The 12,179-nt window shown below is 41.2% G+C and overlaps 3 non-coding genes across 3 annotated transcripts; all 3 read left to right on the top strand.

The window, feature by feature from the left end:
• Window positions 1-8,085: 8,085 nt before the first annotated feature.
• On the top strand, window positions 8,086-8,157 carry TRNAG-UCC (transfer RNA glycine (anticodon UCC)). The gene has a single exon. It is a non-coding gene; the product is annotated as a tRNA-Gly (tRNA).
• A 1,393-nt stretch (window positions 8,158-9,550) lies between these two features.
• TRNAH-GUG (transfer RNA histidin (anticodon GUG)) lies at window positions 9,551-9,622 on the top strand. The gene has a single exon. It is a non-coding gene; the product is annotated as a tRNA-His (tRNA).
• Window positions 9,623-11,074: 1,452 nt separating this feature from the next.
• On the top strand, window positions 11,075-11,147 carry TRNAK-CUU (transfer RNA lysine (anticodon CUU)). Its single transcript has one exon. It is a non-coding gene; the product is annotated as a tRNA-Lys (tRNA).
• The last annotated feature ends 1,032 nt before the right edge of the window (window positions 11,148-12,179 follow it).

Genomic DNA, 12,179 nt, shown 5'->3' with positions numbered 1-12,179 from the left:
GTTGCTTTTTATAAGTAACTTCGCGCTGACTTTCTGGCGCTCAGGGAGAAGAGATCGAGCTCGCCGGGTTTTCTTCCACGCGCTGAGCACTGAAGACCCTCACAAACTGTCCGAAGTGTCAGTTTCAGTGAAGTCAGCTGCGGGGAATGGCGGGAAGTTGGTCCCTAAATCTCCGAGGAGAGACCGATTAACACCTTAGTACACTTCGTCCCGACTCTCTCTCATTCTCTCTGGAGTTACGAAGGCGATCGGGGCGGGAGGAGAAGCTCGGGACAATCTGCCCGAGGAAACTCGTGTCGCTGAGAAAAGCCTGAGAAAGAGGACCCTCGAGTAAGCTGAAGAAGCTTTTGCCTAAGTAGTCGCCCCCCAGGAACGTCAGCGCGGAAGCCGCGGGGCCACGCCTTCACTTTGGTTTCGGTGGCTCGGTTATCCGTCCTGGTCGGTTCCTTGGAACTAGATCCGAGTTCCCGCCTGATTTCCTGAGTGGCGCTTGCAAGAGGCAGCCACAGTTCTCTAACCTTCTTCCTCCGTCTGCCCAGAGCCCCGCGCCAACAGCGCTAGGTTTGTCTCCTCTCCCGCCCCCTCCCCACGGTGACTGAGAAAGGAGATCGTGTGTGCGGCAGTTGTTTATTTCTCCTTCCACAGAAAGAGTAAGGCACGGAGGAGGTGGGCTTCGGGACTACATCCAGGCAGTTCCTCTAGCCTCGGGGAACCGGGAATGAGAAGCCGCCGTTCCGGCTTCTCTGTGGTCTCTAGAATCAAATACACACTTCTCAGCTTGACATTCAACCCCCGAACAGGCGCCGGCCTGTCCCTTTGGATTGCCTTCTCTTCCGCCTCATTCCAGTGAAACTCGCTTAGCTCCCCTAAAACTGCTGCACTCTCCATTACTGCGCCTTGGCGTGGGTAGAATTGGACTCTTAGAATCCTCCCTTCTGTGGAAATCCTGTACGAATACCCTGGATGTTAGTGCTGTTTTCCTCGTCAAATAAACTTGTACTGATTTAACAGATCACATGTTCTGTCCACCGCTTAGATTGTTAGCTGTTTAAGGGGGAAGGCTGGGCTGTCTTGTGTTTTGTTTTGTTTTTTATCCTTTGTCTTCCGTCCCAGAACACAGGAAGTACTTAATCAATATTCCCTGAAGGATTAAGCCTATAGGCTAGACGAGATGCTGTAAGCACTGACTTTACAAAGTAAGGCAAAATTATTGCCATCTTCAAGCAGCACACATTTTTAAAATTAAGTTTTATTTTATTTTTTAACTAACAAGACTTTATTTTCTCCCTTTTCCACTCCCACTGGAAAAAAATAGAAAGAAAAAATACTCAGTCAAGGATTAAGCCTTTATTATAGGCTAGATAGGATGCTGTAAGCACTAATGTTATGAAGTAAGGCAAAACTATTGCCATCTTCAAGCAGCACTCATTTTAAAAATTATTATTATTTTTTTTAACAAGATCTTATTTTCTCCTATCCACCTCCACTGGAAAAAACAGAAAGGGAAAAAAAAAAAAACTTTTGTAATGTTTAAAACAAGTAAACAAATCCTTACATTGGCCTATGTTCTAAAATGCACATCTCTTCCACCTATTTAGTCAATCACCTGTCTTTCTTGAGATGGGAAGCAGTTTCATTATTAGTTCTCTGAAATCATGGTTGTCATTTCTTTAATCAGAGTTCTTAAATTATTCCTTTTTACAATGCTGTTATTATAGGATATACGTTATTCTCCTAGTTTGGGCTTACTTTATTTTGTTTCAGTTCTGGTCTTCCCAGTTTCCTCTGAAACCACATTCTGTAGTTTCTTAGAGCAAAATAGTATTTCATTATATCAATATACCATACTTTCTTTAACCATTCTCCAATTAATAGGTACTCCTTTAGTTTCTATTTTTTTGGCTCTATAAAGAGCCACCTTTTCTCCCCCCACATTCGTTCTGTTCCTCTTTGTTTGATCTCCTTGGAGGTATAGGCCTGATAATGGTATTTGCTGGATCAAAGTATATACACAGGGTAATAACTTTTTTTTTTTTAAATAGCATAGTTACAAATAGCTTTGCAGATGGCTAAACCATTTTTCTGCTCTTCTTATGAGTACATTAGTGTGTCTATTTTCCTGCAGCCCTTCAACAAGTCATTTATCTTTTTGGTCATTTTTGCCAATCTAATAGTGTGAGGTGTGATATCACAGTTGTTTTAATTTGCATTTCTTCTCATTACTAGTGATTTGGAGCATTTTTTTTCACATAGACATGGATATTCTAGATTTCTTCCCTTGAGAATTTTCTGTTAATATTTTTAAACTATCATTTGGGAAATGGCTCTTTAAAAGAAAGTGACCTAGTTCCATGTATCTTAGAAATGAGACTTTTATTTAAGAAACTTTCAGTGGAGATTGTTCCTCAAAATGTTTTTTAGTGCAGAGGGGCCAGTATCAGCTTGGTCAAAAGAGAAGGGAAAATATTTCTTCTGCTCTTTACTGAAGTCTATATTAAACATAATTCACTCCCCAAGAAAGGGCAAGGCAGAGGGAAGGGGCAAAAGTAAACTCTGAGACCAGAAAATGCTCAAGTTTTTGGCAACATAAAGAGGAAGGGAAAATTTCAAAAAACATTTTTTAAAGATTAAGAAAGAGAGATTTTATCAGAGTTAATACAGAGCCACTGGAGGTTATTGAGTAGGGGGAGTAACATGATCAGATCTGAGCTTAGAAAAAATATTTTCTGACAATTATGTGAAGGACAGATTGGGAAAGAGGGACCCAGAATGTAGGAAGATCAATTAGTAGGCTATAACACTAATCCAGGGGAGAGGCGATAAGGGCTTAACTGGGCTGCTGGTAGTGTGAACAGAAAGAAGGGAACAGATAGATAAATATGGAGGCAGATTTAGCAATTGATTAGATAGGTAGGTTTGAGAGAGTAATGCCCTCCACAGTAATAGGGGAAGTTTGGAAGAAAGATGTGTTTGAATGGAAAGCTAATATAATGAATTCTGTGTTCTGTCACAAATCCATCCACACCTAACTTACCTTGTATCACTCACTTTTCTTTTTTTTTTTTTTTGATCATTTATTTATTTTGATTAAACCTTTTAATTTTCAAAACATATGCATAATTTCCAACATTCACCTTTGCAAAATCTTGTGTTCCAAATTTTCCCCTTTCCCCCTGGATTACTTGACATCCAATATATGTTAAATATGTGCAATTCTTCTATACATATTTCTACAATTATGCTGCAAAAGAAAAATCAGATCAAAAAGGAAAAATATGAGAAAACAAAATGCAAACAAACAACCCAAAAAAGATGAAAATACTATGTTGTAATCCACACTTAGTTCTCACAATCCTCTCCCTGGGTGCAGATGCCTCTCTTCATCACAAGATCCTTGGAACTCACCTGAATCATCTCGATGTTGAAAAAAGCCATATCCATCAGAATTGACCATTGTATATTCTTGTTGTTGCTGTGTATGATGCTCTCATAGTTCTACTCTTTCAGTTAGCATCATCTCCAGGCCTCTCTGAAATCATCCTGCTGATCATTTCTTACAGAAGAATAATATTCCACAACATTCATCTACCACAATTTATTCAGCCCTTCTCCAACTGATGGGCATCCACTCAGTTTCCAATTTCTTGCCACTACAAAAAGGGCTTCCCTAAACATTTTTGCACACATGGGTCCTTTTCCTTTTTTATGATCTCTTTGGGATACAGGCTCAATAGAGATACTGCTGGATCAAAGAGTCTGCCCAGTTTGATAGCCCTTTGGGCATAGTTCCAATCTGCTCTCCAGAATAGTTGGATCAGTTCACAATTCCACTAACAACATATTAATGTCTCAGTTTTCCTACATCTCCTCCAACATTTATCATTATCTTTTCCTGTCATCTTAGCCAATCTGAGAGGTGGGTAGTGATACCTCAGAATTGTCTTAATTTTGGGGGACAAGAGGGAAAAATTTGGAACAAAGTTTTTCAAGGGTCAATGTTGAAAAATACCCATGCATATGTTTTGTAAATAAAAAGCTTTATTAAAATAAAAAAAAGTCTTAATTTGCATTTCTCTGAGTAACGATTTAGAATTTTTTTCATATGGTTATAAATGTGTACCACTCACTTGATCTCCCTCCCTCCCCCGAAGATGAAAAGGAAGATAATGGGCTCTTGATTCCTGATCAATGCTGCAGATCATTGCCTGTCCTATAAGGGATATCTGGCACAGACACAAAGTGGGGAAGCAAGGCATGGATATGCTGCACTATGTACATGTACGTATATGCAATTTTCCTAATAACACCTGAGGTGTTACTTCTGTTGGTACCTGATCCTGGCTAGGTAACAAATGTCCTAAAAGGCCTATGTCTGACAAATAAGGGAGTAGGGGGAAAGGGGGAAGGAATTGGTAGTTTGAATGGAGGGGGATGGGAATAAGGGGGGGGAATGTTTGGGTTGACAAGTAGTAGTATCATAGACAAACTGTATCGATCTTGGGGAAAGTGTAATATGACCCACCCCAATTTCTATTTTCTGGTTAAATACACACTTCTTGATTCACATCATGGTCGCCAGGCATCCTGACTCCCCAGTGCAGGAATCCTCAAACTATGGCCTGCGGGCCAGATGCGGCAGCCAAAGACGTTTATCCTCCTATGAAGTTTCTTTATTTAAAGGCCCACAAAACAAAGTTTTTGTTTTTACTATAGTCCGGCCCTCCAACAGTCTGAGGGACAGTGAACTGGGCCCCTATTTAAAAAGTTTGAGGACCCCTGCCCTAGTGACTTAACCTCCAAATGAGGTGTCTGAGGCCGGATCAGAACAGCCCTCCCTGATATCGTAGTCCTCTTCAAGAACAATGAATTGATATTGTCTGTACACGGCAACAAGAAGACTATACCATGATCAGTTCTGATGAACGTGGCTCTTTTCAACGTTGAGATGATTCAAACCAGTTCCACTTGCCATCTACACCCAGAGAGAGAACTGTGGGAACAGTGTAGAACACAACATAGCATTCTCACTCTTTTTGTTGTTATTTGCTTGTATTTTGTTTTCTTTCTCAGTTTTTCTTTTCCTTTCTTCTTATTCTGATTTTTTCTTGTTCAGCAAGATAACTATAAATGTGTATACATATATTGGATTTAACAGATATTTTAACATATTTAACATGCCAGCTGGGGAGGGGGTGAGGGGAAGGAGGGGAAAATTTGGAACAAAAGGTTTTGCAAGGGTTAATGTTGGAAAAATTACCTATGCATATGCTTTGTAAATTAAAAAATAAAAAAGAAGAACATGTAATTTAAAAAAAGAACAATGAGTTGGATTTAAGTGAGGGAGGGCTGTGCAGTCAGCAACTTCACTTTCTCTCTGGAACCATCTGGTGGCCAGACATGGGTCAGTTTCCAAGTGGGAGAGGTTGGTCTCTTTAAGCTAAGGTCTTTAAAAGGTTTCAGTTTGATTGGAGCAACCAATGATTAAGCATAGGTAAGAAAGACTGTTGTTGGTTGGTCTTTGTTTTCTAAGAGGGCCCTGACATCAGGATGGTGATGCAAGTGATGCAATTGAATTGAATTTGAGTGAGGGAGAACTGTGCAAGGTCATCTGCCTCACTTTCTCTTCCAGAGCTATCTGGGTCCAGTGGCAGGATACAGATCAACTGGAGGTGGCCCTGGATGAAATAGGAGACTGGCCTTTTTAAGCTAAGGTTTCAATAGGCTTCAGTTTGACTGAGGCTGAACCCATTTAGTGATTCAAGTTAGGTAGCAATAGAGGCAAAGAATCTCTTCTTCCACTTAGTCCCCTATGCCCCCCAAAATCCAAATACAAAAATGAATGAAGGAATCTGGGAGGGGAAGACCTTCAGGGTTTCTAGCCAAAGTAGAAAGGACTGCTATTTACATTCAATCTGAGTCAACCAGGACCCAAACAATGACCAAGTAGGACTTGGCCTAGGATCTATTGGTGGTCAATTAGAATCAGATTAGTTTTGGTTTGAGGTCTGATTCTTGAAGAAAGAAATCTAGCCAGTAAACCCCAAGATATCTTGGGAAGGTTCAGAGGTGCAAAAGCATGTTTAATATTTGCAGATGTTAGTTATTTAAGAAAAGCAATGGGATTGTGTGAAGTGTGACCATTCTTTCCCTTGGGTCCCTTCATTCAATTGGAGCAAAAGCTCCTTGTTACACTGACTGTGATCTTACACCTGGAAAGTGAGATTGAATATGAAGTGGGGTCTTCCTCTGTGTTTCTTTTTCAGAGCTTCTGTGTGACTTCCAGTAACTATGTAAGAAAGAAATGAGCCTTTTGTACCTAGTCAAAAAAAAAAAAAAAACCCAAAAAAACAATCTTTGGAAAAGGAGTTCACCTGAGGATGAAAATCAATTCTGATCAGATTTGATTGGTTAACAATCAATGAGGGGGTGGCCAAGGAGGTGTACTGAAAGCCTTCAGCTCCACCTGCTAAGAGCCAGAAGAGGTTCAGCTGCCCCCACTTGTCTGGACAAAGGCACCCTTCTCTACTGGGTCCATTGAACTGTGCAGTAAAGAGGATTTGAATGGCGGCAAGGAGGCAGGGTAGGGAAATCTCTCCATGCACCCAGCATTCTCCCTTCAGGAATAGAAATACTTGGTTTAGGCCTGGTATTCAAATTATATTTATATTTTCTTTCTCACAGTTTTCTTCTCCATTGTGTCAGAGAGATTTCCTGAGAATAGTCTTTCCCAACTCCAAAAAACAGACGCTGAGGTGATAGTATTCCTGAAAGAAATCCATGTCAAAAGCAAAGGTGTTTGCCCTTGGGAGAGTTCGTGTACAATGTTTAAAAAGTACTTGCTTGGGCTAACACAATCAGTGCTCCTGAATCAATGTTCAAGAAGCTGCGGCTTGAATAGAGGAGCAGAAGTGGTGATGGTGAATGCGATAGTCTGAGGTTCTTACATATAATGGATTAAATATGGGAGTAAAAATAGAATCAGGAAAATCTATTGGGTGATTTGCAGTATTCCCAATCAGTAATCTGTGGGATCTGTTTCAGAAAAATGGCTGTTATAAAGAGAGGAGAGACAAAAGGAAGAAATGTTGCCAGGTAGTATCAGCAGGATTTGATAATTGATTGGCTGCAAGAGGAGAGGGGAAGTGACTTGGTCGCTGTCTGCCTCTCAAGTCAAGAAGATCTGGGTGTCAGTCCACCCTCTGAAACATGTATGACCTGAGCAAGTCAGTCACTTAACTTAGAAACCTTTCCCTTCACAAATTTTCCCCCTCCCCTCACTAAGACTATAACTTTTTTTAAATTAAAGCTTTTTATTTTCAAAACATATGCATGGATAATTTTCAACATTCACCCCTGCAAAATCTTGTGTTCCAAAAATTTCCCTCCCTTCCCCCCATCCTTTCCCCCTATACTGAAAGTAATCCAATACATGTTAAAATATGTGCCATTTTTCTATACATATTTCTACAAATATAAGATTATAAATTAGCAGAGGAAGTTCCTTATTTCAATGAAATCAGAGGCCTGGTTTATTGCATTTTTTTTAAACTGAGAAAATGGAATAATTGAATGAAAGGAAACCTTCAAAATTTGAACCCAGAAGGCTTTGTAAATAAATGAATGAATGAATGAATGAATGAATGGTGTTACTTTAAACGTAAAGTTGAGGAATATCCACAATTAATAACACAGAGGTTAGTCTGTGTTATTTTGACAAGATTCTACTGAGAGGGTTGGGCAGTTGTTGGCAATCCAATTATTTAAAGATATTTTCTCTGCCTCCATCCAACTGAACGACATGTCATACCTCTCCCTCCAATTTTTGGTCTACCTCCACCTCTCATCAACCCTCCCCCTCAGCCCCCCCAGAGGATTAAAGACTCCCTGAGAACAACGCTTTTCTGGGTGTTCATTCCAGTATGACTAATCACAAGGGCAAATGGATTAGTTCAAGATTCTACTTATGTTTTTTTTTTTTAGCTCGTTTTCCCGAACCTTCTGAAATAAATACTGGCACTTACAGAGCCTGGACCACGAGGCTCCTACATTACTGACTATAACAGAATCATTCCCATGCTTAACAAGGCGTTGGTGGTATAGTGGTGAGCATAGCTGCCTTCCAAGCAGTTGACCCGGGTTCGATTCCCGGCCAACGCAAGTTAATTTTTTTTTTTTTTAACTTAAATTAACTTTCTGTCCTCACCTTCCCTGAAAATGTTCTTTTATTTTCACGTCGTTTCAGGGCTTAAGAGAGAACTTTGGTTAGAGGAAAGGCCTGTATAAAGTTTTCAGCTGAAGAACGGTCCCCACTAACTAGTGATAGAGAGCTACCCCTAACTATACTCAGAAACCTCGCCTTCCAAATAAATAAATGGAACAGAACCGCCCAGATATGGTGTGTGGAAGGAGGCCTTACTTCGACGCCTGCAGAAAAGAAACAGAGGCACTGTATTTTATTTTATTTTATTTTTTAAAGCTGAACAGAGGCTTCTTGATACTGTTTTCAAATAAGATTGAAAAGTCAAGAAAAGGAAAGCACAACGTCAGGTACTGAGACAATATTGTGTGCAGGGCGCTGGGGCAGGGCTCAAGCATCATCGTAACCCTTCTGAGACTTAGTAAACTGGCTTCCGGAGTCTGGCTGACAATGTACCACTTGGAACTAATCTGGTGATGATGAATCTCGGGAATTTAGCTAGATTGCCGGCACCTTTCTAGAATATCGGGTCACTTACAGTCGTTGGAATAGAAATTTATAAAACTAGGGTTTTTGTTTGTTTTCCTTTCAGGAGATATTTTTAGCTTTTTAGGAAGGGAAAATATGAGTCAAAAGGTATGAAGAACACTGACAAAGTGTGTTATCCTCAAGTGGTATACCACCAGTCATTCATTCATTCGGGGAGAACGGGGTGAAAGAGAAGGATTTCTATTTACTCCATTGGGGAAAGTCGGATTTTTCTAATTCGTGTCGAATCACAACATCACTGGAGAAGCCTTTTTTTCTTCTTAATCGGTCCCATAAAGTTAAAATATTACTCCGTGCTGGAATAGGGAAAAGAGAGAAACTGACACATGAACCATGTTAGTTTTTAATAAAAGAATTCTAAATTCATCATGAGATTAAAATCCCCAGGCCCTGGCTGCCCAAGATGAGAGCTGATAGGTGGAATTTTAGAAGGGAGCCCAAGATCTGAACCAGAAAGGAACTGCTAGGCGAAAAACAGCAGGAAATCCATCATGGGCCGCTCAGATCAACTATTAGTAGGCGAGTCAAGGATCTAGTTACTCCCTTTGAGTTGTGGTCTAGCAGCCAGTCAGTACTGTGCATGGGATTTTCGTAGACTGTTGGGGACCGTAGGAAGAAAAGTCATTTTTTACAACATAACGTTTATTCATGATTTTTTAGAAAAAGATCTCGTGATAGAAATCAGAGAAGGAAAGAACAGGGACACCTGAAGAAAGAATAAAAACTTTTTTTTTTTTTAATGCTCCTTTAGATCGTGGTGAAAAACTCTCTTTGTAGGCCCGAGGTCTGTCTCTTCTGTGGCGAGCCGTGATCGTATAGTGGTTAGTACTCTGCGTTGTGGCCGCAGCAACCTCGGTTCGAATCCGAGTCACGGCAGGAGAGCTCAGTTTTTACCTTCTGATAATCGAAAGTACAAAAAGCTGCTAATCGGGCCCCAAATACTAGTATTTTCTCGGTGTGAACTCAATCAAATATCTATCGATCCCATAGACACACTGGGTATACAGATCTTAGTAAAGATCTCCAAGACTAATTATAATAAATAATATATAATAAAAATAATAATAAAAAGACTTTTACATTGTCTTAAGATTAGTTTCCAATACATTGGGAAAAAAAGCAAAGGAAAATAGAAGGCAGCAGCTGTATGGTGTTGAAATAGAGTGAGTCGGGTGGGGTGGGATTCAGAGGGACAAGAAGCTACAGCAAGCTAAAATACATTATATTCGAGGTGATTGAAATGACGGATTTTTTTTTTTTTTTTTGGCCTGGTACGTGGTAAGCGTATAATAAACATTTGTTTCCTGGCTATTTACCTAATCTGGGAACTGCTTCAATAAAAGAACCTTTTAAAAAGCAGAAGAAAACTTCAGGTTATTTTTGATGGCATTTATTAACGCCACGAGGAAGAATCTTCACCAGTGAAGATTTCCTTCGGTAAATTAAAAACTTCACTTGTTAGGCCTCCTCTCTTGGGGCTCTCAACTCTTTTAGCCCGCGGAAGCAGTGGGGTCCTCCTTAGCTCCCAAGTCTTATTAAACTTGTAACTGAAATATTCCCTGAGAGGGTGACCCTAGATCGGGGTAAGCAGAATTATTTGGCAGACTCAGGCCCAGAGTTCGGTATTGATAATCCCACTCCGTTAATTGTGGCCCATTAATCTTGTTGCAAAGCATACTTGGACAGAGCGGGATCCTGGAGAAGAATGAATGACTTTGAAAGTCGTTGTCATTGGAGAGTGGGAAGCAAGGAGACCTCGGAGGGCTTCAGGACACTGGCCGGTCTTCCCCGAGCCCTCGGGTCCTCCCCCCTGCGTCTGGCTACTGATCGGACGGAGAAATGCTAGCTAGTTTGCTCAGGTGTAAGGGGACAGAGAGCCAAGGCCGGCTCAAGACTCAACCATTCGCGACGAGAAATGCCAAACGCATGAGCTTCTCCAGCTCTTCTTCCTCCCAAGAAGGGACCCCCTGCGAAGAGAGGGAGTGAGGAGATCGGTGCGGAAACTGGCAAGAAAAGCAACGAGAAAGAACGAGCCCATTTCTAGAGAATTCGTCAGAATTCCTCCAGATTCAGCGCGCCTTCCCCCAGGCCTTCCCTCTCCAACTCCCTCGGGACTTTGGCTTATTAACTGAGAAGGCGCAGGAAATCCTATTGAGATCTTCCCTAATCCGGGAACGAGGTCACCAAAGTTTGCACAGACAGGCATTTTTCATTTTACGTCCTATTTAATTTGAACAGTTTAAAAACTTTCCACCAAGAATACGGTAACGCGTGCTTTTTTTTTTTTTTCCTTCATGAGCCGTAAAGTAGAAGTTTCCTTAACTCCTCGCCCGGCTAGCTCAGTCGGTAGAGCATGAGACTCTTAATCTCAGGGTCGTGGGTTCGAGCCCCACGTTGGGCGCAGAGGGGCTAGTTTTTTACCAAAAAAAAAAAAAATTGGTAAAAGTTTTTCTTTTGTATTTGCACCAATTAATTCCAACTATTATTAGCGCAAGACATTGTGGTAGGCGCTGAGGATACTTCTAAGGGGCTGTGAGATCCTGCGGCTCGGTCCTTCTCAGGGTTTCAGATCGTGAGTGAAGTAAGTCCTCTCAGAATGTGCACCCTTTGTTCCCGCGCGCCGGTCAAACCTCCAGGCCTGGGGATTGGGAACCTTTAGTGCTCGCATGACTGGGAAGACTGTGCGCAAAGACAAATCAGACTCTGTCACTAGGGAACTAACATTAATCCTGGGGAGGGGGGGAGGAAAGGAAGACCTGAGCGGGAACTTGGACTTGGGCCGAGCCTTTGAAGAAAGCTTTTCTGGCGTGGAGTTTTTCTCTGTAGTAGGGACGCGGCGACCTCAGTTCGGAAAACAAAAGCACTCTGAGGTGCTGGAGGGAGGGCTCTTGTTTACCACCCTCGGGCTAAGCTGCAATCACACTCAGAGAGAAGAGTTTTGTGGGAGCGAGATAAGGACGGGAAAAATCGGGGGGCTCTGCCATAAACCCATAGTAGACTTATGACCACTGGGCGGTGCTATCAACCTTTCTCTTCTCGAGAACTCAGCTCCTCACCTTCTTGGCAAAGGGAGGAAGAGGAAACAGGAAGCTGAGAAAATCAGCGTGCACTCTTCTTAGTTTATTCAGGACTTTACTAGCCTAGGCTATTTGGAAGTATTTTTCCTTTTGGAATTCTAATCCTATGAAGCTCTAGCTTCTAGCTATTACAACTCGCCATTACAACTTATATATTCATATTATATTATTGTATACATTTATACACATGCATACATATGCACATATTTACATGTATATATACATATTCAATAATACAATAATATGTGTGTGTGTGTGTGTGTGTGTGTGTGTGTGTGTGTATTTCTGCAATCTTCTTTCTGGGATTTTATTGCTACAAAATTCCTACTCAGCAGCCTGGGTTAGGGGAGCAGAAG

The sequence above is a fragment of the Antechinus flavipes genome, chromosome 4, assembly GCF_016432865.1.
Source record: "Antechinus flavipes isolate AdamAnt ecotype Samford, QLD, Australia chromosome 4, AdamAnt_v2, whole genome shotgun sequence".
NCBI classification, from domain to species: domain Eukaryota; kingdom Metazoa; phylum Chordata; class Mammalia; order Dasyuromorphia; family Dasyuridae; genus Antechinus; species Antechinus flavipes.
Note: the sequence above shows the minus strand (reverse complement) of the source record. Positions and strands in the feature narration are given on the sequence as shown.